Source organism: Mobula hypostoma, chromosome 10, assembly GCF_963921235.1.
Source record: "Mobula hypostoma chromosome 10, sMobHyp1.1, whole genome shotgun sequence".
Classification (NCBI taxonomy): domain Eukaryota; kingdom Metazoa; phylum Chordata; class Chondrichthyes; order Myliobatiformes; family Myliobatidae; genus Mobula; species Mobula hypostoma.
The window spans coordinates 65,093,847-65,116,632 of NC_086106.1; positions in this window are offsets into that span (position 1 = coordinate 65,093,847).

A 22,786-nucleotide genomic window follows, 5' to 3' on the forward strand; every position below is an offset into this window, starting at 1 on the left:
AACTGTTCCATTGCGACCTGTAAATGGACAGACATTGCCATCAGCAGAATAAGTAGCATTTTTGTGAACAGATTGGCTTGATGGATGGGTCCAGTAATGTTTACAAGGAGCTACAGTGGAAAGAGGTATGATGTTCCCTTTCCTACATTCCTTGTTGGCATCCTAGACCTACACAAACACCAGAATTAGATTTTTTTCTCACTGACTACTGTACCATTACATGCCATATGTTGTTCTGTGGTAATAGTTTAAAGTAAATTTGCAATCAAAGTGCATACATGCCATCACATATAACCTTGAGATTCATTTTCTTGTGAACATACTCAATAAATGAAATAACCATAACAGAATCAATGAAGCACCACACCAACTGGATGGACAACTAGTATGCAAAAGACAACATATTTGTGCAAATAGAGAAAGAAGGAAAAACAATAATAAATTAATAAGCATTATACAGTACATCAAAAACATGAAATGAAGACCCTTGAAAGTGAGTCCAGGGTTTGTGGAACCATGGGCAAGTGAAGTTATTTCTTCTGGCTCAGGAGTCTGATGGTTGAGTAATAACTGAACACTGTTCCTAAAAATTGTGGTACGAGTCCTAAAACTCCTGTGCCTTCCTCCTGATGGCAGCAATGAGAAGACAGCATGAACTGAGTGACGCGGTCCCTGATGGTAGATGTTGCTTTCCTGCGACAACGCTTTGTGTAAATGTCTACAGTGGTGGGAGGGGTTTCCCGTGATGAACTGGGCCATACACATATCTTTTTGTAGGATTTTTCATTCAAGGACATTAGTGTTTCCATACCAGCCAGAAATGCAGCCAGTCAATATATTCTCTACCACACATCCATAGAAGTTTGTCAAAGTTTTAGATGACATGCTGAATCCTTGCAAAGTTCTAAAGATGTAGAGACTCTGCTGTGCTTTTTTTGTAAGTGCACTTGCATGCTAGTCCTCTGAAATGATAACACCGAGGAACTTAAACTTGCTAACCCTTTCCACCTCTTATTCTCTGATGAGACCTGGCTCGATGACCTCTGGTTTCTTCCTTCTGAAGTCAATAATCAGCTTCTTCATCACACTGACATTAAGTAAGAGGTTGTTACTGTGGCACCACTCAGCCAGATTTTGAATCTCCCTCATATATGATGATTTGTCACCACCCTTGACTTGGCTAATGACAGTGGTATCATCAGCAATCTTGACTATGGCATTGGAGCTGTGCTTAGCCACACAGTCACAAGTGCACAGCGAGTAGAGTAGGGAGCTAGGCATACAGCCTTGGGGTGTACCAGTTTTGATGGAGATTATGGAAGAGGTGTTGTTGCCAAACTGAACTGACTGGGGTCTGCAAGTGAGGAGATCAAGAATCCAAATACAGAGGGAGGTATTGAGGTTAAGGTCTTGAAGCTTATTGATTAGTTTTGAGGGGATGGTAGTATTGAATGCTGAGCTGTAGTCAGTGAAATGTATCCTGATATATGCATCTTTGCTGTTCATTTGTTCCAGGGTTGAGTGAAGAGCCATTGAAATGGCATCTGCTGTGGACCTATTGAACCAGTAGGCAAATTGGAGCGGATCCAAGTCGCTTCTCAGGCAGGTGTAGATATATTTCATCATCAATCTCTCCAAACACTGCATCACTGTGGATGTAAGTGCTCCTTAATGATAGTCATTGAGGCAGGTTACCATGTTCTTCTTAGGGACTGCTATGATTGAAGCAGGCAGTTACCTCGTACCACTGAAGCAAGAGGTTAAAGATATCAGTGAACACTCCAGCCAGTTGATCAGCACAGGCCTTTAGTTCTTGGCCAGTTACCCTATCTGGGCCGGATGCTTTCATGGTTTCACCCTCCTGAAGGATGCTCTTGAATCAACCTCAAAGGCTCATTGGGGGCTATGGAAGTTTCATGTTTCCTCCATGTTTTGTCAGTCAAAGCAAGCATAGAAGGCACTGAACTCATCTGGAAGTGAATCCCTGTTCACATCCCTCTGTCACTTGATTTTACTTTGTAAGAGGTATTCAAACCCTGTCTCAATTGTCAAGCATCATTCATTGATTCAAGTTTAGTCCAGAGTAGCTAATTTGCCCATGAAATAGCTTTCCGGAGATTGTACCTGGCCCTCTTGTAACTTTCTAGGTCACCAGACTTAAATGCCTCTGGCATGGCTCTCAGCTGATTGTGGATCTCGTGGTTCATCCAGGGCTTCTGGTTGGAGAAAACCGTAAATGATTTTGTGGGAACACACAATAAAACCCCTGACAAATATGGTATATTCATTCAGATCTACAGATGAGTCCTTGAACACAACCCAGTCCATCGACTTGAGGGAATCCCATAGCCACCCCTCTGCCTTCCGCAATGGAAGCAATGCAAAGACATAATAATTGCTATAAATGATGAAAAAAACATAGAGTGAAAAATATAATAAATACCAAGTATATCTGAGGTCTCAGACTTCTAGAGAAGCTGCTATCCAAAGTTTGCATTGTTGTGCTCATGGTCTGTTTTGACTCATTGGTGATCCTTTGACTAATAGGGGTAAGTGCTCTCAATTCAGTCATTCACTGAGTCACTTCTAATTGAGGGTTACATTTCTCAATCTCTGTGCTCTTTTGCAGAATTTATATGACGCAGATGACAGTACTTGACCAAGTGGCTGATCTATCTCTGGCACACTTCAGTTTACCCTAGTACACTTTGCACCATTCCATTAGTTTTCACTTGTTGCCTCATTTATTGTTGTATTTATTATTACCATCTCTTGTGTTTACTCTGAGCTTCACATGAACAAGGAATTTCATTGCACTCTGCTGTATATGGCAATAAGCTAATCTGAAGCTGAATCTAGTTCTTGATGATTGCCCTAGGAATTTGTATCTTTGTCAAATGAGACAACATTGAAAGCATTAGATACTTTCACTATGTACTTCTCACAACTGCCCCTGTTTCCAGCTTTTACTCACGCTCATTCCTGAGGCCTACCCCACCCCCCGCCTCAACTTTCCAAGCAGAGCTGGTGAAAAGAACAAACATGAGCAAATATATACATACCTCTTGACTCTCTGAAGGTGTATCTTCAGATGAAAAGAGGCTTTCTGAAGAGTTGTCTTTGCTAAAATACTGAGATTGTATGTTTGGAAGACATGGAAGGGAGAAAGAGTGTGAACTAATCAATATGGAATTGCTTTCCTGACCATACCCATTCTACTTGTTTAATCATTGCTGAAACTAAGCCAGAATATTTATGTCATTCTTGTTTTTGATATCTGTAATTGTCACCAGCTGTCTATTGCCTGTACATTCCTGAGTAGACAAAATGCAGATGGTCTACTTAATTCCAGGGCCACTTACTGTATTTGCTGTTCTATCCTTCTTTCTTGCATTGTTGATTGATTTCTTTGAGATGAGGGCAAGAAAGCCCCAGTAAGCAAATGAAATTCAGATCTTCAGTCAATAGATGAAGTGATTGGGGTGAGTATCAAAGTTCACACATAAATGGAGATATGGTGCAATGTACAGAATTTAAAAACTAGGTACTGTTGAGTGATTGTGGTGAGTTTTGAGGTCTTACTTGGGCAAGGAGAAAGGAAGTGAGCTACTTCAGAGAAAAGTAGGATTTAGTTAGACCAGTTATTTATCCTGGTCTGGTCAGGTCATTAAATAATTTTCCACTTTAAATTCCAGAAGTGGGCAAAATGCTTCTGTTGCTTATTTTATTAGGCCCATCAACTCAATCATTTAGTAAGAGCTGAGTTTCTTCATTCTGACCTGGAGCTTCACCATTTCAAGGATCCAGTAGATACTTCTTCTCATCCACCAGATTTCTCCTAATTGTCATTGATGAACCTAATTCTGACTAACACTTGTAATAACCTGTTTTTATCCAATGATGTAGAGATCTAGACATGTACTGACTCATCTACGTGTTGCCAGTTTTAGCTTTCTCCTTCTAACTTCCCTGCTGGATAACTTCAGATAAGCCAACACTACTGCAATCCACAGACAAACACAATAAATGGTACAACTCAATATACTACAACACTGAATCAATTCTTTCCGGTATGGTTCATTCTCATTACGTAGCTTACAGAAAATTAAATGGTTAAATTGGATTATATTTGCATGGTCATTAGTGAGTTTCACCAATGCCTGTACATATGCTTATCACACACAAATCACTTCCAAGTAGTAGCTTGGCCATTTGAGTTACCTACCTTTTTTTTAAAAATGTTTCTGTCCTCTGGTTGTGGATTTTTAATGCAAAAATTACTGCTCCTGCTGTTTCAGATTAGTTTCTTACAATTTTACAAGCCCCTGAGTTTATGCTGATTTTCAGTTAAATTTCATCAATACCATTCAAATGTATATTTACTTGGAAATATTGTAATGGCGGCTTATAGGATCAAAGAAGCAGGCATTCAGCTGTTCAGGTGTGTTAGATCAATGCCCAATCTATACCTCAATCCATCGATTCAACTTTGTTTCATATCATACCCAATCCTTTTGTGTCATAGCGCAAGACAACAGAGACAAAAGCTCTTCACCATAACGCTTCCGTGCTGAACAATGTTCAATCTAAGCTTGTTCTATTTGATAGCACCTGGTCCATATCCCGGTAAAACAATAGTTCACAAGCATTTTTGGGTTATCATCCCCTTGGCTCCAGTTCACATGCCAGTTGATACATAAAAACTATAAGCAACTTTGATGAATGATGCACAGTGAAAGGAAGTAGGAACGTTAAAATCAAAGTAGTGACAAATAATTGCAAAATTTATTGAAATCTGTTTATAGCTTTAAATAGATTTGTTTTTACTGTATTTAATTACAGTAAACACAATTTTCATTAACAATTTTAGCCCATACATTAGTGGTCCAACTATTCACTACTTCATTGCTTTTTCACCTTTCAATGAGATGGATGGGCTTAGTGCAATGATATCAGCTTCTAATCATTAGTCTACATGTCACCCAGAAGGAGTCTCAGATCCACCCCCCCCCCATTCAATAATTTGTAGTCTGCTCCGTTGCTTTGAAAGAAGTTGGGCAATAGCACTGAAACCACGCTGCACTAAATATTATGTTTGAAAGGCAATAAAGAATATATTTTTCCACAGTGCAGGATAGCGTTCGGAGATTTCTTTCTGCAACCAAAAGTCTTGATATGACTTTTTGAACCTTCAGCTCAAAGTCATTTTGTAGCGAAATCAGTTCTTCCTCCATCCTTGCTATTATTTCCTAATTACAAGTGTTCAGGAATAGATTTATTACCCAATCTGGAATTTGGATCAAGAGAAGATACTGAAATCTCTTTGATATACCTTTATGCAGCCAACCCAAGTGGGCACAGTAAACTTGAAGGTCATAATCTTGTATTCTTTCTTTCTTTTTCCAACTCAAAGAGCCTTGAAAATTGGAAAAGATCTTGATTTCCAATGTTGCACACTTAAAAAAGGATTAACTTGGATAGAAATGTAGAGATGACTGATTTGACTTTGATAAGATTCACATCATTTCTTGCAATTGAAGATTTTTTCATTAAACTTTGTGAATAATTCTGACAAAGAAGCAATGTCATGCCTAATATTCTTGAGTTGATTACTGAGTGAAGCTTTCAAGATTTCAAAGAGTTTTATCGGTTTCAAGAAGTGCATAAAAGCATCTCAGGCAGTTTCCCTTTGAGAGACATCTCAGTTCCGTGTGTAACAGCAAGTATTCAAACTATTCATTATTCTCAATACAAAGCTCTCAAAATAGTCGAGAATTGAGAGCAATGGACTTGATTTTATTTACGGCTATGATAACAGTAATTAATGATTTGTGCAGCTGATCACTTTGGGTTTTTGTGACAGGATGGTGTTTGTGAATTGCACAGTGAATGGTAAATAAGTTAGGTACAGCTCTTTTCAAGAAAGTAATAACCCCACAGTGGCGTCCTGTCATTGATGGTGCCCTGTCTGGTGCACAAGCAATAATGTTGGTGAATGTTCTCTTTGAAAAATTGCTCAATAACCCTAAATATTGACTCCATATCTGTTTCAAGTCTCTTTTTAAATAACAACTCGTGAACTATGCTTTCATTTTTTTTATGAAGTGAACATAATCAAGAAACAAATATAAATATAGTTGAGTGATAGAATGCATTTGGGGTTCAGATAATAGAACACTACAGCACAGAAACAAGCCCTTCAGCCCATCTAGTCAATGCTGAACCATTAATCTGCCTAATCCCATCAACCTGCACCTGGACCATAACTCTCCATACTCTTGCCATCCATGTACCTACCCAAACTTCTCTAAGTGTTGAAATTGAACCCACATTCACCACCTGCGGTGGCAGCTCTTCCAAACTTTCACCAGCCTCTGAGTGAAGAAGTTTCCCTGATGTTCCTTTGACACCACTTTCAAGGAATTATTGACCTGTATTCCCAGGTCCTTCTGTTGTACCACAGTCCTTAGTGCCCTACCACTCACCAAGTAAGACCCACCCTGGTTGGTCCTCCCAAAGTGACCTCACATTTGTCTGCATTAAATTTCATCTACCATTTTTCAGCCCATTTTTCCAGCTGTTCCAGATCCATCTGCAAGGTTTGATAGTCTTTCTTGCTGTCCACTACACCCTCAATCTTGGTGTTATCTGCAAACTTGCTGATCTAGTTGACCACGTTATCATCCACATGTTAGATATAAATAACAAACAACAATAGTCCCAGTACTGATCTCTGCGGCACATGATTAGCCACAGGGTCCATTCAGAAAGATAACCATCTACAACCACTCTCTGGCTTCTTCCTTGAAGCCAATGTTGAATCCATTTTACCACATCATCTTGAATACCACATCTTCTTGACCAACATCCTATGTGGGTCCTTGTCAAAGGCATTGTAAAAGTCCATGTAGATTACATCTACTACCCTGCAGGAACAACATTCCTGGTAACTTCCTCAAAACTATATAAGATAGGTGAGACCCAACCTACCGTGCACAAAACCATGTCAACTATCCCTAATAAGTCCCTGTCTATATAAATACTTGTATCCAGTCTCTTTCAATAGCTTCCTATATCTTCCAATAACCTTCCTACTTCTGATGTCATGCTCACTGGCCTATGATTTCCTGGATTATTCATAGAGCCATTCTTAAATAATGGAACAACATTAGCTATCCTACTGTTCTTCATCAAGTTATGGTATTGCTTGCACTGTTGTAACTATATGTTATAATTATGTGGTTTTTGTCGGTTTTTCAGTCTTGGTCTGTCTTGTGTTTCTGTGATATCACACTGTAGGAATATTGTATCATTTCTTAATGCATGCATTACTGAATGACAATAAAAGAGGACTGTGTGCCCTCATAATCTAATCTAATCTAATCCTCCAGCACTTCATCTGTACCTAAGGAATTTTTAAGTATCTCTGCTAGAGCCAATGCAATATCTACACCAGCCTTCCACAAGGTCTGAGGGAAAACCTTGCCAGGTACTAGGGATATATCCACCCTAATTTGCCTCAAGCTAGAAAATGGTTCCTCCTCTGTAATCTGTATAGGGTCCCTGACCTCACTGCTGCTTTGCCTCACTATTATAGATTTTGTGTCCATCTCCTGAGTCTGTGAAGATTCGGCATGACATCTAAAACATTGATAAACCTTTATGGATGTGTGATGAAGAGTATATTGACTGGCTGCATCTTAGCCTGGCATGGAAACGCCAATACCCTAGAATGGAAAATCCCAGAAAAAGTAAGGATTTCTACACAGTCCTTCACAGGTGAAGCTCTACCTATTACTGAGCATATCTATGCATAGCTTTGTGCAGGAAAATAGCATCCATCACCAGGGATTCTCACCACCCAGGTCATGCTCCTTTCTCACTGCTGCCATCAAGAAGAAGGTCCAGGAGCCTTAGGACTCGCACCACCAGATTCAGGAAAAGTTATGAGTTATTACCCCTTGACTATCAGACTACTGAACCAGCGGAGATGACTTCACTCAACTTCACTTTCCTCATTACTGAACTGTTCCCACAATCTATCAACTCACTTTCTTCATCTCATGTTCTTGATATTTATTGCTTATTTGTTTATTATTATTATTATTTCCTTTTCTCTTTCTATTTGTATTTGCATTTTGTTATCTTTTGCACACTGGGTGTCCGCCCTGGTTGTGTGGTCTTTCAACATACATCAAAGTTGCTGGTGAACGCAGCAGGCCAAGCAGCATCTATAGGAAGAGGCGCAGTCGACGTTTCAGGCCGAGACCTCCTTCCTATAGATGCTGCTTGGCCTGCTGCGTTCACCAGCAACTTTGATGTATGTTGCTTGAATTTCCAGCATCTGCAGAATTCCTGTTGTGTGGTCTTTCATTGATTTTGTTATGGTTATTGGATTTAGAGTGTGCCCGCAAGAAAATGAATCTTAGAATATATCTGTAGAAACCTTTAGGATTCTCTATCACCTTGTCTGCTAGAACAATCTCATGCATACTTTTATCCCTCCTAATTTCCTTATGTTCCCTTACTTTTCTCATACTGCTTAAGTACCTCATTTCTTCCTACCTACTTATACTGCTATGTACCTCCTTTTTCTTAACCAGGGCCTCAATATCGTTCAAAAACCAAGGTTCCCTAAACCTGTTGTCCCTCATCCAACCGTGGAACACATTCTATTGTCCTAAGTATTGTATGTTGCAAAATGCATCTTCCATGTTCTCAGGCATTTCATCAGTTCACTTTTGAAAAGAATTACTGCTGAGCAGAATTGCTTTAATTATTTAGTCTGTTGACTTATGCAAAACCTTACTCAGAACCTTCCTTACTGCTGGCAGAATCAGTTCTTCTCCAATTGTACGGGGCTTTCCAGATTTAGCAATGAGCAATGAAATGTTGTATGAAGCACACAAGCCATCACTGTTTTGTTGTGAGGTGCGGGCAAACATGTTTGAAGTGTTTTCCTTTAAAAGAATACAGAAATGTCACATTGCTGTTCAACAACCATAACTTGCTTTGAGCAAAGTCTAAGAAAATGGTGGGTTAGTAAGGGATGAGGTGATTACATGATCATTGCAATGAATTATGAGGCAATGAGGATTAAATGCTTGTAAATAAGTAATTCATTTTTGAATTAAACCTGTAATCCCTCACCTATCTCCTTTCTACCAAGCACCCCACTAACACCCCCTTAGAAACTCCCACTGCCCCAGGGGAATTATATTATCCACTTTGTGATCCACTGCTCTAAACCTTTCCTATCCATGCATAAGTCCAAATGTCTTTTAAAGGCTGTTAATTTTTAATCTCTTAATTCAGAAATTAATATTTCAATTGACCCAACACCCACAGTTATTAGTGGACTGAAGATCCAGTTTTCTATTGATGACTCCTGAATTAATTTCTAAATGCCCAAGGTCTATTTTTTCAGTCCTGTCTTCTTGTTCATGAATTCCCCTGTCAGAGATAATAATTGCCCCATATCAACCACATTAAGCCTTTTAATCGTTTTAAATAACTTCATTAGATCATTGCTCCACCTCCAACAGGAAGGAAAGCAGGCCAATTAGTACAACCTGTACCCGCAATGTAACCTTTCAAATGCTGGTAATATTCTGCTGAATTTGCAGTTCATATTTGTTATTTTCAACTCACCACTAAATTCCATATGAGAGCTCTCTTCTCCATGGGAGAATCAGAAATCTTCTCTATTTGTCCACAGGATATGGTAATCATACTTGCCACCCTGAGTTACCATATTTCTCACATTTTCTTAAGTCACATATTTATGTTTGAGGGCTCCTGTTCACCACATTGGTCTGCTCCACATGATATGTTTAATTACTTAAATGAGAATAATGTATTAGAGAAGAACTTTGCCCAGAAAAATGAAGCTTGCTCTGTAATAATGTGACCATAATTCCTACTACAATAAATACCTAATAGCAACCCTCGAAGCTTAAATCAGTGAAATCGGAGAGTTTTGACCTCAGAAGTGAGACAATCAACACAATTAATTGAAAAAGAATTAGCATTGTAATGAAAAGAAGAACATCATTCCTGGGCTTTACTTTTCCTTTATATCTGGCTAAGTAAACTATAGCCTTTTGCTATTCTAGAGTCTCATCTTACACTGGGCAGATATTCTTGCTTCATTTTCCCCGATGTGCTGAACAGCAGTGCCTAACAAGCTTTTCATGTCATGTAGGGTTTGACGTATTTCATCCAGCTTGCCATTTAAAGTTTACAGCATACTACATAACATTTCAGTTCCAATGCTTTCAATTCTATGTGTCTTGTTCCTCTATTCCCCATTAGGTGAGGAACCACAGGTAGCTAGGGCTTTAGGATGGTATACCTATTTTTTCTTTCTCCTGATTTTTCAGCCCTTCAAGTTATACTGATGTCTTTCCCTCTCTGTACCTCAGCACTCTTCTTTCCTCCAGCTGTACTCCCTCTCAGTACTTACTCAAGCAACTAATCCAAAAAGCTGCAGATACAAACATTTAGCTGTATGTTTGGAGAGAGATGAGGAAAAGAAGACGAGTGAGAGAGAGAATGCTGACCATTTAAACATGGGTCAACTCTAATCTTTCCTCACCAGCTATTTTTTACCCACATTCAAACTGGAGTAAAATACAGACATGAAGCAAGGGATGTTTCATTGATTTATGGCCCTTGGGATGGACGTATTTCAATGGAGTTCAAAAGTGAACATAGATCTGTTCCCCATGGTTAACCTCCACATGCTCCTTTCCTCTTATTTGAGGCTGGATAAAAATATTTGCACTCTCATGGCTGTATATGTGGTGGTGGAGAATGGAGGGAGATGAAAGGGAACCACAGTACAGAACCAGAGAAGTATATAACCAATAAACCTCTGTCAGGATTAAACCATCAGGTACAACATTGTATCAAAACAGTGTTTACATGTAAACGACAGGAATTCTGCAGATGCTGGAAATTCAAGCAACATACATCAAAGTTGCTGGTGAACGCAGCAGGCCAAGCAGCATCTGTAGGAAGAGGTGCAGTCGACGTTTCAGGCCGAGACCCTTCGTCAGGACTAACTGAAGGAAGAGGGTTTACATGTGAACACTTGCAGACTAAAGGGTAAAAAAAAATCATATAATACCAAAGAAAGATTGCACAGCTGAAAATTGATTTAACCTGGAATAGAACAATTTGTGAACAATTCTGAGTATCTTAATACCCTTAAGAAGTTTGATTTTTCAGCCCCACTTGACTGAAACACAACAGTTCTCATTTACTTCTAAAGCAACTAGTAACGCATCTTGCCATAAAGATGCTGTTTAAAGAGCCAATGCTCAAATGAAATTCATTGCCAACACTGAGATTTACAACTCGAAACAACCTCAAATGCATCTTTGTTTTCCATCTGAATTTCCATCCAGGTTTCCTAGCCTTAAGTTCATTCCAGGCTGCTGCCTCTGATATCTTTTCACATCTCTGTTCACAGAAGCATCAGGGAGTCACTCAGAACTCATAATCAAAGATTAGATCTACTTTTCCTTCTATAATGGGAAAGGGCAGAGTGGTATCAGCATTTTCCTGCATTGCAGGCTTTCCCAAAATATTGGACTTCATTGAGTATACTAATATCCTCAACAGAGAGCTGCCTAGCAACTTTCTGTAAGAGAGTCTCAGTGCACAGACAAAACACTGTACTTCCTGCAACATTGTGCTTCCCCAGAGTGTTCAGGTTGTCTGTAGTTGCCCATTGACCTAAAACTCAACTGGCCTTATCTGCACAAAGAGTTCGGGGGGGTGAGTATTCTGTGTCAAACCCCCCAAAGTCCTTCCAATAAGCACAGGGCATGCATCAGGAGTGTGATGATGATATAGTATTCACTTGCTTTGACAAATAGAGCACATGCAACTCTAAAGAAGCTCAAAGCCATTCTGAACAAAGCGGCCTGTTTGAAAGGTGCCCTAAACCAGAATAAACATTCACTTCCTTCATCCCCGGCATGAAAATAAAAAAAAACTGCAGATGCTGAAAATGTAAAACAAAAACAGAAAATGCTATAAATATTCTGCAGGTCAGTCTGCACCTATGGGAAGGAAATTATTTTCAGTCAAAGACCCTTTGACAGAGCCAATTCTCATCTGAAACACTGATTCAGCTTCTCTTCCCACGTGTAGCCTAAACTGCTGACCTCAGTCCTGATGGTGGATCTCAGCTTGAAGAATCATTGATTAGTTCCTCCACTCCATTGATGCCCCATGGCCTGCTGAGCACTTCCAGTATTTTGTGTGTGACACTCTGAACTTCCAGCATCTGCAGAATCTCTAGTGCTTGTGCTGCTGAATATGTTCAGTCTTTTCACTTCATTAACATGCCCTGTTGTAACACAAGCAAATGGCTTCTGCTACCAAGGAAGACGTGAGCAACTGGTGCACGGGGACACCACCACCAACAGGTCCCTTTTCAGCTGGAATACCATCTTGATTTGGAAAATTATCACCATTCTTCCTCATGCTTGGTCTAAATCCTGAAGCTTCCTGCCCAGCAGCAGAATGGAAAAACATTCTTCACGGCCTCAGCAAACTGTGAACGTGACTCACAGACAGCTTCTCAAGAACAGGAGGTAAATTAGGGAATAAATGCTCACCTTGCCACAAATGAATGGAAAACGATTAGGTCTAAAACGTGATTCAAATCTGACACAAAATTTAAGAGTCATCCAGCTTTATGGATTATCAGGGAAGGAAAAGAACTGATGGCCTGCAAGCAGACCCTGCAACAAGAGTCAAAGTCAATGACTTTGATCTTCCCTTTATTTATCTGGAGAAAATTCCTTCTGATCCAATAATGTTTTTTGGAAAAACAGCCCAGCAATATAAAGGCAGTAAAGGGATCAAGAGAACCAATGGAGAAATAGAGTTGTACGTTGAAAGTTGTGGAGTTGTACATATTTTTGTGTTGACTTGGAACTTAACATAGATGAGAAGTAGAACCTAGAGGAACATTAAGGTATCAGTACTCCAGCTATGATGATTACATTAAAAATATAAACAAGCCAATGAGGGCCCATCAAATTAGATGATAAAGAAAAGCATTGGCGGAGAATGGTATGATTAACTCTGCCAAGGCTGCGAATGGGTCAAGAAGAATAAGGCAGAGTAAAATTTTATCAAATAACAAAAAAATCGTAATTGACATTGCTCTCTGCTGCTTCATGAAAGCAGGAAGATGGAAGGAACAAATAGGAGTAGGCTATTTGTCCCTTCATGTTCACTCAACCAATAAGGTTATGACTCTTCTTTCAGAATAAGGATTAATATCACCGGTATGTGTTGTGAAATATATTGCTTTGTAGCAGATATAACAAAAATATAGTGAGGTTGTGTACTTGGGTTCATTGTTCATTGTCATTGTCCATTCAGAAATTAAATGGCAGTGAGGAAGAAGGAAGAAGTTGTTCCTAAAATGTTGACTGTGTGCCTTCATGCTCCTATACCTTCTCATTGATGGTAGAAATAAGAGGAGGGTATGTCCTGCATGATGGGGTCCTTAATAATGGATGCCACCTTTTTGAGACATCACTTTTTTGAAGATGTCCTTGATGTGGGAAGGCTAGTGCCCATGATGAAGCTGAATAAGTCTGTAACTTTCTGCAGCTTTTTCCAAATCCTGTATGGTGGCCCTCCATACTAGGTGGTGATGCAAATTGTTAAAATGCTCTCCATGGTATATTTGTAAGTGTCTCTGGTGACATATCTAGTCTCCGCAAACTCCAAATGAAATAAATAGTAGCTGTTGTCATGCCTTCTTCATAATTGCATCGATATATCGGGCCCAGAATAGATCGTCAGAGATATTGACACCCAGGGACTTGAAGCCGCTCGCCTTTTCCACTGCTGATCCCTCGATGAGGTCTGATGAGCTTTCCCTCAACTTCCCCTTCCTGAAGCCCACAATCAACTCCTAGGTCTTACTGACATTGCATGCAAGGTTGGTGTTGCAACACTATTCAAACACCTGATCTACTGTACGCCTGCTCGTCACCATCTGAAATTCTGCCAACAATGTTGCATAATTGGCAAATTTATAGATGACACTTGAGCTGTGCCTAGCTACCCAGTCATGGCTGTGCAAAGAGTAGTACAATGAGCTAAATACATAGGTATCCCTGAGGTGTACCAGTGTTGATTGGCAGCAAGGGGAAGATGTTATGTCCGATATCTTTGAATCCCTCACTATCCAAAAATCTATAGACCTCTTCCTCAGTAATTCCAAAGACTTGCTACCTTCTGGTGGAGAGATTTATTTCTCTCTCAGTATGGCATTGCCAACACCTTATTTGAACCTGTGGTGCCTGGTTCGAGATCTTATAACCAGGAAGCATCACCTCTACATCTTCCTGTTCAAACCCCCAAAAGAATTCTGTAAGTTTCCGTGATATCACCCCTCATACTTCCAGAGAGTATAGATCCTGCTAGCTTAATCTTTGCTCATGTGACACCTCCCCCATTTCCTACAATCAATCTGGTGAACCCTCCTTGTCCACCATTTTTCAGAGATAACATCTTACTTGGATAAGACCAAATATTTCACAGTATTCTAAGTATGGTTTCCAAGGGACCTGTGTACTTCTTATAGGCTTCATTCTTGTATTTAAATCTTATAGTCATAAAATCCAAACATTCAGTTAAATTTCAACAATTTGTGCACAAGGATCCTCTGAATACCAGCTCATGTCATTTTTTAAAAAATCTACATTCTTATCTTTTTCTAAAATGATCTTGCATTCTTTCACATTTGTTTAATTTTTCCAAGTCCCCATCCTTCATGTAATCTGTCAATGCCTGTCAGAAGTATTGCTGCATCCCACTTTTTTCAACCTGCACTGCGATAAACCTTTGTTTCATTATCAAATTACCGATCCATATCATTCCCATGCTTGCATGGTGGCAAGAGGGTCGGTGCCTCTGCTGGCATGGGTGGGGGATGGAGAGACGGGTCGACGCTTTAGAAGCTGCTTGTGTAAAAGGAAGGGGAGGGTGGCTTCAGGGCATCAGTGTTTCTCTCATTCTTTCTATGGGTTCTTGGTTTGTGAATGTCTGACGAGTAAGAATTTCAGTTTGTACACTGTATACATTCTCTGAGATTAAATGAACCTTTGGGAATTGTTGGGGCCAGTGCACAGATTCATGTGGCTTCCTGAATAGAAAATAACCCATTTATTCCTGCTCTTGATAGCCATGGCCAAACCAATATTCCTGTTGTATCATCTTGCCTTAATGAGATACAAGTCATGTAAGCTGCTGTAGTTTGCCTTTCTACAATAGCCAACTCTGAATTCTTTATTTAAAAAAAATTATCGAGATACCGTGCGGAATAAGCAATTCCAGCCCTTCAAGCCGTACTACTATTACATCGACTCGGGCTTAGGGGGCCGGCATCAGGCGAGCCTTGCCACCTAGCAATCCCCTAATTTTAACCCTCGCTTAATCACAGGACAATTTACAATGACAAATTAACCTTCCAACCAGAATGTCTTTGGATTGTGGGAGGAAACCAGTGCACCTGCAGGAAACCTACATGGTCATGGGGAGAACATACAAACTCCTGAAAGACAGCGGCAGGAATTGAACCCACGACACTAGTACTGTGAAGCATTGCACTAATCAATATGCTACACCTTCTTGGTTTGCTTTGTTTAAATTTTGGGATCCTAGTTTCAGGTTGATTGAAATCACCTTCAATCTTTACATAAAATGTTCCATCATATTGTGTTGTCTCTTTCCTAAGGCACCTCAGCTACATGAATATTAATTACTCATTTCTCATACACAGCATTAAATATAAAATAGTCTATTCCTTTATCAGTTTCTCAGCATAATAATCTGGAAAATCTTTTCTTAAATCCTCCACATTATTACTATTAGTTTTGCTTGTCCAGGTGAGATGCAGATTACAGACCCTGATGATCATGGTATCCCTTTGCTGCATGAATTTTTAATTTGCATTAATGCCTGTGGGCTCCCAGAAAGTACTGTAATGTCCCACATTACACAAGAATTTGGGAGCCTACAGATATTCTCCAATACTTGCCTTATCATTTTCCATTCCTTAACTCCACTCCAACTGTTTTTAATTCCTATCATCTGAGCTATGATCCCTCATCCTGATCACCTTTATCCCTTTTAATTATCTTCAGGCTATTGTCATACTTAAAAAAAAATCTAAATTCCAAACTTTGAACATCTTAAAATATTTAATCTCTATTTTTAGTCAGTTTGTAACCATGTCTTTACAATATCTATCAGATTATATCCATTTATCTCTCTTTGTGCCATTAGTTCATGCCTTTTTATGTATACTGTGTGCCCTCAGATAAAGAAATGCTACTGATATCTTTTTAACCATTTCTCCCTTCTCAGAAATGTTTGCATGCTTGTGTTCTCTGTCTCTTAAGTCAGACTCTGATTACTGTCAGACATTTCACTACTTCGCAGCATCGTCTTTCCTCTTTTTCCTAAGTTTCCCCTCAATGGAACCTCCCATGCCCACCCCGTCCTCTACACCACCATTTAGTTTAACATCTTATCTACAGATATTCTGATTGCTCAGACAATTGTCTCAGACCAATTCAAATGAAGCCCAGCCCAATACATCTTTTCACTGTACTGATATTATTGCCTCATGAATGGAAACTCATATCTCCCATGCCAAACAATGAGTTTGCCTGACCCATATGTTGTAAATTAATACAATCATCCATAGATCACACACACAATACTGGAGGAACTTTGGCTGCATCTATGGAAGTGAGTAAACAGTGGATGTTTTGGGCTGAGGCCCTTCACCGGGACTGGAAAGGAAAGGGGAAGACACCAGAGCAAAAAGGTGGGAGAAGGGACAGGCCACAAGCTAGAAGGTGATAGGAAAAGTCAGGTGAATGGGAAAGGTCAAGGATTAGAGAAGAAGGAATCTGATAGGAGAGGAGAGTGGATCATGGGCACTGGGGGTGGTGAGAAGAAGTAAGAAGTCAAAGTGAGGAATAGAAGAAGAGAGAAGGGTGAGGGATTTTGTTTTTTACCAGAAGGAGAAATTGATCTTTATGCCATCAGGTTGGAGGCTACCTAGTCTGAATGTAAGGTGTTGCTCCACCACCCTGAGAGTGGCCTCATTGTGGCAAAAGTGGAGGCCGTGGCACTCTTCAAAGGGTCTTGGCCCAAAACGTCGACTGTTTATTCATTCCCATAGATGCTGCCTGACCTGCTGAGTTCTTTCAGCATTTTGTGTATGTTGCACTGGATTTCCAGTATCTGCAGAATCTCTTGAGTTTATAATAATCCAGAGATTGTCCTTTGGTTGTCTGCTTTTTAATGTGGACTTTAATTGCCCATAATTTTCAAAAGGATCTCCTCATTTATACTATCTGCATCGCAGCTTCTTTGATAACTGTGTCAACTCCCACGGCAAGTTCCTGTCCAGTCCTCAGGCAACATCCTTAGTCCTGGCAGTGGACAGACAAAACCTCTGAATATATTATGTTTGCCTTGTGGTCAGGTATATGGCTATATGAATACATGTTGTGATCTGGCACAGCAAATCAAATTTGCAGGAACATAATAAGCTGCAGAGAGTAGTGGACCCTGCCCAGTATCTCACAGGCATATTCTTCCCTGCCATTACGAGTATCAACCCTGAAGGAACTGCGTCAAGAAGGCAACATCTATTGTCAAAGATCCCCACTGTCCAGGCCACGCCGTCTTTTTTTTTGAAGCTGCCATCACGCAGGAGGTACAGAAACCTGTAGTCCCACCACCACCAGGTTCAAGAACAGTTATTGTCCTTCTTGAGACTACTGGCAAACGCCTAATCTCTACAGTTTAGCAACAATATGACCAGTTTGTACAAAAATGTATTTATTTTTTGTTCTAATTATTTTCCTGTACATGAAGTTGTGCATAATTTAATCCATGCTTTTTTTCAAAAGCTGTTCATGATGGAATATGTCTATGATGCTGCTGCAACTAAATTTTTTCATTGTACTTGTGTATAAATGTTCTTGTGCACATGACAATAAATTGCGACTGTAACTGCAGAGGATTTAGGACTGGTGCCCAATAGTATCTCTCAAACTCTACTTATTGTTACTACATTATTATTCATTTCTCAACTGAGCTATAGTTTTCTCTTCTCCCAAAGATCTCTGCTCTCTTTCACACAAGTTGCAAAAATTACCAGAGTTAAAGATCCTGCAATGCTCCCTTCTGGATCCCTACAACGCCTTCACATGCTCGTCTCTGCTGCTTGGCTGATAAGTTCTGAGTAGTCAAACTAAAGACATCCCATTAACTCTTAGAATGATAGGCCATCCAGAGGAGAGGACATACTGGATCTAGTACCAGCCAATGAACCTGCTCAGGTCACAGATCTCTTAGTGGGTGAGCATCTTGGAGAAAGTGATCACATCTCCCTGACCTTTACAATAGCCTTAGTAGGGGATGAGAGTAGGTGGTACGGAAAAGTATTTAATTGGGGCAGAGTGAGTTATGATGCTATTTGGCAGCATCTAGGGAATGTAAATTGGGAACAGATATGCTGAGGGAAATGCACAATGGAAATATGGAGGATGTTTAGGGAGTACTTGCGTGATACCTGGATAGGTTTGTGGGTTTGTCCCATTAATGCAGTAAAAGGATGGTAGGATGATGGAAACATGGTTGACCAGAGATGTGGAACATATAGACAAGATGAAGAAGGAAGCATTCTTAAGGTTTAGGAAGCAAGGATCAGACAGGGTTCTTGAGAGATAGAAGGAAGCCAGGAAGGAGTTTAAGAAGGGACTTAGGAGAGCTGAAAGGGGATATGAGAAGGCCTTGCTGAGTAGGATTAAGGCTAACTCCAAAAGTTCTACACATATGTGAAGAACAAGAGGATAACTAGAGTTAGGTAGAATTGAACAAGGATTAAAAAAAGAAAACATGTGCCTGGAGTCAGAGGAGGTGAGGGAAGTCCTTGGTGAATATTTTGCTTCAGTACATACCAGTGAGAGGGACCTTGACAAAAGTGAGGACAGCTAATATGCTGGAACATGTTGATTTTTAAGAAAGAGGATGAGCTCAAATTTTGAAAGAGATTAGGATAGATAAGTACTTGGGGCCAGAAGGAACATATCCAGGTTTCAATGGGAAGGGATTAATGTGCCTTTGGTGATAATCTTTGTACTCTTACTGGCCATAGGAGCAGTATCAGAACATTGGAGGGTGGCAAATGTTATGTACTTGTTCAAGATAGGTAATAGGGATAATCCTGGGAATTATTGACCAATGACTGATACATCAGTGGTGGGCAATCTATTGGAGAGGATTCTTAGAAGCAGGATTTACAAGCATTGGGGGAAGTATAGTCTGATTAGAGATAGTGAGCATGGCTTTGTGAGGGGCAGGTCATACCTCTCGAGCCTGATTGAATTCTTCAGGGAAGTGGCAAAACAAATTGATGAAGATAGAGTGGTGGATGAGCTGTATATGGATTTTAGTATGCCATTCGACAAGGTTCCCCATGGTATTTACTCAGGAATTTAGCAGTCATGGGATCCAGAGAAACGTGGCTACATGGAGTCAGAACTATCTTGCCCATCAAAGGCAGTGGGTGATGGTAGATGAGGCATATTCTGTCTGGAGCTTTGTGACCATAAGTGTTCCACAGTGATCTGCTCTGGTACCCCAGCTCTTTGTGTTTTTTTTAAATAAACGATTTAGGTGAGGAAGTGGAAGGGTGGATTAGTAAGTTTGCAGATGACACAAGGATTGTTGGTGTGGTGGACAGTGTAAAAAGTTTTCATAGGTTACAATGGGACATTGATAAGATGCAGAGGTGGGCTGAGAAGTGGCAGATGGAGTTCAATTCAGAAATATGTGAAGTGATGCACTTTGGAAGGTTGAACTTGAAGACAAAGTACAGGGTTAATGGTAGGATTCTTAGCAGTGTGGAGGAACAGTGTGGTCTTGGCATCCACATCAACAGATCCCTCAAAGTTGCTGTGCAAGTTACAGGAAGTGATGTTTTGGGCCAAGATCCTTGGTCTCAGCCTGAAATGTCTGCTCTTTATTCCTCTCCATAGATACTCCCACCTGCTAATTTCCTCTAGCATTTTGTGTCTGCTGCTCTTGATTTCCAGCGTCTGCAGAATCCCTTGTGTTTCTGATATTCAAGTTAAGAAGTATGGTGTGTTGACCTTCATCAGCTGGGGGATTGATTTTGAGAGCTATGAGGTAATGTTGCAGCTCTGTAAAACCCTGGTTCAATCACACTTGGAGTATTGTGTTCAGTTCTGTTCACCTAATGCATGTAGAAACCTTAGAGCGTTAACAGTGGAGATTTAGCAGGATGCTGCCTGGATTGAAAAGCATGTCCTTTGAGAATAGGTTGAGCAAGCAAAGGCTTTTCTCTTTGGAGTAAAAGTTGATTAGAGGTGACTTGATAGAGGTATATAAGATAATAAGAGGCACAAATAGAGTGGATTGTCTACGGCGTTTCCTAAAGCAGAAATGGCAAATAATTTTAAGGCGACCGGAGGAAAATAGAGGCGGGGGGGGTGTCAGAAGTAGATTTTTACACGGGTAGTGGTAGTTGCATGGAACACACGGCCAGGGTTGGTGGTAGAGACAGATGAGGAACATTTAAGAGAACCATAGATGGGGACATGGATGAATGAAATGTAAAGCGCTCTGTGGGAAGGAAGGATTAGATTGGTCTCGAAGTAGTTTAAAAGTTCATCATAACATCGTAAGCTGAAGGGCCTCTACTATGATGTACTGTTCTATGTCACTGCCATGAATCATAATTGCATCCATCAGCTCCCACATGTTACAGCTGCAACACATCACTTGCCTTGGCATGCCCGCTACAATTCATTGATTTTCTTTCTAATGCAACACTGTTGTCCTTATTCCCCAAAGTCTATAATTTATGGATATATTACTGTGTTCACCACATTCTCTGCTAAAGCACACTCTACTTCAGCAGAACCCAAAGATCTATATTCTTAAGTACAACAGAAAAAAAACATATAGTGGATGTGTTGAAACCAGAATGCAAGAATTCAGACAAAGACTGAGTGGTGAAAGACTTTTTATTCTTGACAGTATTTTCACCAGGTAAAATGTCTGGTGTTCCTTGTATTAGATTCTTCACAATGAATTTCTATTTATCTTCCAAAGCTTTGTGTCTCATAGGGACAGTAGCTATACTAATTGTCCTGTGATTAGGCTAGGATTAAATTGGGAGATTGTTGGGCAGCACTGCTTGACTGGGCATAAGGGCTTATTTCGTGCTGCATCTCAATAAATAAACAAACAAAAATAAATAAATACACCAATTGGAATTGTATTTGTTTCTGCTTGCAATCTTACTGAAACTAGTGATCAGCCTTGTTTGGAGTATCTGTTCAGTTGCTTTCCTTTCTTTAACACAATTTGCATGAAACTGGCAACCTAAAACAAAAAAAAAATGCAAAATACATTGAGAGCATATCAAGTTTCTACAACATATTGTGCCAGTTTAGAATATACTGTGCAAGAAGACAGCTGCACCTATGAGACTGCCCACATTCCCAGATTGAATTAATCGCCATTGCCAGCTCTATTAATTGAGTCTTCAAGAAAAATCTTAAAATTAAGTTTCTTTTCAACAAGGAAATATATGTTTCATAATCATTTAATTTTTTCAATCTATTTCACACAAGATTGATTACTTAGATGGTTTGAATGGTTTATAAATCCATTTTCTTTCATTTAAAGTTGTTTTATGAACAGGTATTGGGTATGTCATTTGATTAAAAATGCTCATACAATTTTAAAGCCAGCTTTTTTAAATAGATCAAACAATATTTATGGAATGATTTTTAAAAAATTTATGCTCTAAATGATCTGCCAGTTTTGGTAAGATTTTATAGAATACAACATGCAAGTGAGTTTGAGTGGAAAAACACCAAAGCGGAATCTAGAAACAAGCATCAAGTCGAGTGTAATTTGCTCTTATATTGCTTTTCACATCCAAGTTGAAACATATGGTCCCTATTCCATTGACAATTTGATTTTATTCACTCTTATAATGTCCTAACACAGTCGGGAAACAGTTGTGTACAAGCAGCTACTCAATTTTATTTTCTCCCTCAACAGCATGTCAACATTGTGATATTATGACTTCATGCTTATACACACAGCCAAATGTTAGAGCCTGAACATGTATGGAGGTGGGCTTCTATAGACACCTGGTTAACAGAATGATTCAGTTCATATTAGAATACAATACTATCAAGCAATGCAGATCTCCCACTCTTTCAAGACCATATAAATGTAACTCATTTATTGGAATAATGGAAATAATTTGTATTAAATATAGCCCTTATAAAAAGTATTCACCACCTTGAAAGTTTTCATATTTTATTGTTTTAACAACATTGAATCACAGTGGATTTAATCTGGCTTTTTTTGACACTGATCAACAGAAAAAAACTCTTTTGTGTCAAAGTGAAAACCAATCTCTACAAGCAACACATGAAAAATGCTGGAGGAACTCAACAGGTCAGGCAGCATCTATGGGAAAAAGCACAATCGAAGTTTCGGGCCGAAACCCTTCGGCAGGACTGGAGGAAAAAAAAATTGAGGAGTAGATTTGAAAGGTGGGGGGAGGGGAGAGAGAAATGCTAGGCAATAGGCAAAATTGGGAGGGGAGGAATGAAGCAAAGAGCTTGGAAGTTGATTAGTGAAAGAGACAGAAGGTCATGGAAAAAGAAAAAAGGAG